Here is a 5,604-nt window from a genome sequence, read left to right on the forward strand (position 1 = left end):
TCGGGCTCCCCTCTGCCCTAGCTAGGCCGAGGTGGGTCCCCGCGGCTGCGGCGGCGTTGGCGGGGCACGGGGGCGCCGGGGATCGTCGCCGGAGCTCGAGGAGGTAGGGAGGAAGCCGAGGAGTGGGGTGGCGGCGCTCCCAGGGACTCGGGCTCACCAAAAGGAGAGAGAGAGAAAAGGAGGAGGGAGATGGTGAGGGGGAAAGTGAGAGAGGAGAGTGAGGGGTTAGGGTTTGAGTGGGGGAGAGAAGAAAACCCTACGGTAGCGTTGGTTCGGGAAAAAAAAAAAGAAAAAAGAATAAGTCTTTNCGGAGCTCGAGGAGGTAGGGAGGAAGCCGAGGAGTGGGGTGGCGGCGCTCCCAGGGACTCGGGCTCACCAAAAGGAGAGAGAGAGAAAAGGAGGAGGGGGGTGCTAAGGGTGCTGTGGAGAGGGGAGAGTGAGGGGTTAGGGTTTGAGTGGGGGAGAGAAGAAAACCCTACGGTAGCGTTGGTTCGGGAAAAAAAAAAAGAAAAAAGAATAAGTCTTTGTTTCCAAAAGTCGCATTTGATTTTCGGGAATAATAATTTTCAAATTTCTGAAATAAGTTGACATAATGCTGTAATTATTGTTTCACCTTTTTTTTTAATTATTATTTATTACTAAATAATAAAATAGATAGCACGCTATTCGTTTCGTTTATTTCATTTTGAAATAAACTTAGCTTGAAAATGTGAATCAACTAGGATTCAAACTTGGGACCTCGGGTACCGACCACCAAACCCTTTGCCACTTGCTCCAAGGACGGTCGGTATTAATTACATAATGGATAAATAATAATAATTATTGATTTATTATTTATAATTAATTATTAATACTTTGATAATTAATATTATTAATTTATTATTTATAATTAATTATTAATAATTAATTATAATTATTATTATTTATTAATAATATTATTATTATTATTAATTACATAATGGATATTATTATTAATTAATAATTAGATAATCGATATTATTATTAATTTATTATTTATTAATATTTATTAATATTTATAACTAATTATTAATAATTTATTTATTATTTATTTTTAAGTAATATTTTGATGCTAATTAATTAGATAACGTAATTTTAATTTCAAATTATAACTCTTATTCCTCTTGTTCCAATCTAACCATCCAAACACTATTTACCTTATTCCTAGCAACAACGCAATTTTCATCCAAACGCAAACTTGGTCTAGTTTCTGCTTATACCTGAACTTGTACATGTCTCTGGAACAAGCAGTTCTTTACTTATACCAGAACCAAATGCAACCAAAGTGTTTTTTAATTTGTAATTTTAATGGTGGATATGAGACGTTTTCTCATTTAATGGTGTAAAACTATCTAAATCAATTGAATTTTGATTAGAAAATTCTTTAAACCATTTAGAACAAGATCTATACTCTCGATCTTGATTATAAAATTCATATCATCATTTTTTAGAGAATATTCATTTTTAGCCGTTCATTTTTACGCCCACTTGATAGATAAGAGAACAATATCGAAAAAATATGAAATTTGATTTTTAAATACTTTAAGTGGTATAGATCATTTTCAACGGTGCCAATCGTCGATTTGGAGGCTTTATCATCGAAAACAAATAGGTGGCAATAGAGCTTGTTTACTACCGATAGTATTCCAGCTCAACTATGTATATTTATATATATATATAGAGAGAGAGAGAGAGAGAGAGAGTACGGCTATAGTGTTTGTAAAAGCACCAAGCATTTTGTGCTTGTGAATTTTTTACCGTTAAATCTACGCTTTTGTTAGATTATACTATTCAACCAAACACCCTGTAAGGGTTGAGATTTTGGCAATGTAGCTAAACTTTCTGTTGATGATGTTTTTGTATGTAATTTAATTACATAAGCACTCGTCAAGTTTTAGGAAAAAACGAGTTAGAACGGAAATGTTACGCGATCAATACTAATCACTTAAAGTGAATAGTAACTCCGGTTCTCCGGAGAGGCTGATGAGTGGAGGTGGCTTCTGGTGCGTATCGGACTCCGTTCATAGCGATCCAGTAGCTCGTTTTGAATAGTTCAGCTATTCTAGAACCATTGGCGCTGACGGATTTCAGATCTGATGCACGATTTTCGAGAAAACTAGAGATACATATAAATTATGTATTTATGTGTGGTTTTTGGTTTTTTGAGAGTGGATGGGTTTTGTCGTGAATCTGTGATCAAAACAGGCAAAACAAAATCGTAGTTTTGATGTCTCTGTCGTGCTGACTGCGTCAGTACAATCTATTCGGAAATCCGACGAACGGATCGCCGAATATTGCATGATGATCGGGAAGGGGTCGAAAGTGACAAATCAGAACTTCGCAAAAGTCATAACATTTTATGTATCGTTTTGCGTGAAATCGAGCGTGGAGGTGCGTACACGCGTTATACACGCGCTGTGAGGGACTTAGTTGAAAATAATCAACTATGGAGGACTTTTGTGCAAAAATGCCATTTCTATAAATAGACTATTGTCTGCCACCACGAATGACGTACATCGCACGGGGAATTTTTATCTTTTGGTTCTCCCGTGGGATAGTATTCATGATGTAGATTAAAGTATGTGTATATATGGTTATCAGGTAATGCGAATCCATGGCTTCCAATAAACGCAAGCGTCTATTGTTAATTACCCCTATAGAATATTAGGGCACCTTCGATTAAGAGACCTCTGAAATGCTGAAGATAAACTGGAATTGGACAAAAGGAAATTTATAATTTATTGCTCAATTACATTGGCTTTAACCAAGGGCATACCCTCAGTGTACATGAATAGAGCGTAAAGAAAATGTATTTTTCAATTGTATCTTAATTATATATTCTAAGATACCCAATATATGGTCAAATTAATTTTGTTGGACTCTATATGTTGTGGAGCTCAACACTATTCACCCTAAGATGAAAGATTGATTAAATTCCATATATATATGCATTGGAATTTAATCAGATTATATTCATATTAAACTCTAATTATATGTATTAGAGTTTGATTTGGTAATTGAACTTTAAATGTATGTGATAAAGTCCAATAGATGATCAGATTTTGTTGAGCTCTATATATTTTGGAGTCAACTTTGTTTACCATGATATGAAAGATTGATTAAATCCCATATATATATATTGGAATTTAATCGAATTGATTAAACTCTGAACTTTAAATATATGTAATAGTCCAATAGAGTTTGATTTGAGCTTTCATCCTAAATATATGTGTTAGGATTAGCCCCAAATATCTTGAATTAGACTTTAATTTTATATTTTAGAGTCTGATACAATTAGGCTCTAAGTTTATGTATTAGAGCTTAGTCACATTTGATTTTGGTTCATCTCAAGGTGAAATATTAACTAATCCTAATTATATGTATTAGGATTAGTCAGTTTTGATTTAAACTCAAGTGTATGTATTGGAATCACAACTAATTTTGACAGATGGTTGATCATTCTAAATATAGTTTAGAATTTGATCAAGTTTGAACATGATTGTGATTTGACTCTAGTTTTATATGCTAGAGAATCGAATATTTTGGGAATTGGGATGTTCGTGAAAATTGAACTTGAGTTTAGTTTAACGACATTTCGGTCGATTATCGATTTAGGTTTAGTTTAACGACGTTTCGGTCGTTGATTTGGTGGATTAGTTTAACGACGTTTCGGTCGGTTTGATTTGTGGATTAGTTTAACGACGTTTCGGTCAAAGGTTTGGTTTGTTCACAAGGTTTATGGTATTGGGTATATGGATTATGTTCATGAACTTAGATATGGTTCATGGGTTTATGGTTCATGGGTTTATGGTTCATGAACTTGGTGTATGGTTTTATGGTTCATGGACTTATTGGTTCATGGGTTTATGGTTTATGGACTTATGGTTCATGGGTTATGGTTCATGAACTTGGTGTATGGTTTGTGGTTTATGATCCATGGCTCATGAGTTTATGGTTTATGACTTAGTGGTTCATGGTTTATGGTTCATGAACTTGGTTATGGTTTTTGGTTTATGAATCCATGGCTCATGAACTTGATTTGATTCATGAACTTGATTCATAGTTCGTGGATTTGGTGTATGGTATGGTCCACAGGATTCTGTGTATGGTTTGGTCCATGGTTTTGGCTCAAAGTCATGGACTTGGTTAAGGTTATGGGCTTGGATATGGGTTTAAATGTGTATGGGTTCATGGGTAAATGTATATAGTTTTATGTATATGGTTTATGGGTTAATGTTTTAATGAGTTTTGGATAATGGGCTTAGATAGTGGCCAAATGGGTTTTGGGACTGGGGCCATTTGTAAATGGGCTCTGGGCTTTGGACTAGGCCTAGATTTAATTGGATTGGGTTATAGGTTATGGGTTAGAATTGGCTAAGGTTTAATTGGATTAGGTTATAGGATTGGGTTATAGGTAAGCGGTTAATGGATTTTGAGTGAGGTTAAGTTAATGGGTTTAGATTAGATTGGGTTAAATGGGTTTAGAGTCAAAGTGTTGATTTAATACGGATGGGTTGAGGTTTCAATGACTTAGGTCCATATGATCGGGCCTAGATTCATGTCTCGAGGTTTATTAAAAAAAAAATGTTTTGATCAATTAAGATTTTCATATACATTTCTTCAAATTCTGGATTTGAATAAAAAATTAAATTTCAATTTAATTTGAAGTGTCTAATGTGATTTTGTCAAAGCTCTCTCTCTTTTAGAGTGATCTCTCTTTTTGGTGATATTTTGCAAGAGCACATCGATGTTTCATCTCGGGCATTCCATCGAGCGTTTTGATTAGCACGTCGACGCACGAAGTATTTGTCGAATGATTGTGCGTAAATGAGAGCATCGCTCTCTTTATGATTCGCCACCGAGCAATTAGCAGGCAAACTTTGTTGAGAGGAGAGCACCGCTCTCTCTCTCGGATTCGTCGTCGGAGCAGTTGGCGGACTTGACTTCATTTGAGAGCGAGAGCACCGCTCTCTCTTCAATTTCGCCGTCGAGCACTTGGCGAGCGGATTAACTTCATTGAGAGAGAGCACCGCTCTCTCTCTCAGTTCGCCGTCGAGCGACTTGGTGGGCAGACTCCGGGTACATCGAGCACTTGGCGGAGCGAACCCGTTTGAAGGAGAGCACGCTCTCTCTTCTCAGGTTCGCCGTCGAGCGGTTGGTGGCCGGACTCGGATAATCGAGCACTTGACGGGCGAAACCTTTGAGGAGAGCACCGCTCTCTCCTCCCAGGTTCGCCGTCGAGCGGTTGTGGGCGGACTCCGGTAAGACTCGAGCACTTGGCGGCGGAACTCGTTTTGAGAGGAGAGACACCCGCTCTCTCTTTCAGGTTCGCCGTCGAGCGGTTTGGTGGGCGGACTCCGGCACATCAAGCACTTGCGGGCGGAATCCGTTTGAGAGGAGAGCACGCCTCTCTCTCTCAGGATCGCCGTCGAGCAGCTGGCGGGCTTTGTTGATGACGGGAGCTCCGCTGGGCTGTGACCTGACAGTGGAGCCGCGGATCTAAGACTGCGACGGAGGAGGGCCGTGACGGCGAGCTAACTGGCAGCGGTGAACGTGGCCACGCACAGCGGGCAGGGATCAAACGGA

Source organism: Ananas comosus, linkage group 13 (genome assembly GCF_001540865.1).
Source record: "Ananas comosus cultivar F153 linkage group 13, ASM154086v1, whole genome shotgun sequence".
Lineage (NCBI taxonomy): Eukaryota > Viridiplantae > Streptophyta > Magnoliopsida > Poales > Bromeliaceae > Ananas > Ananas comosus.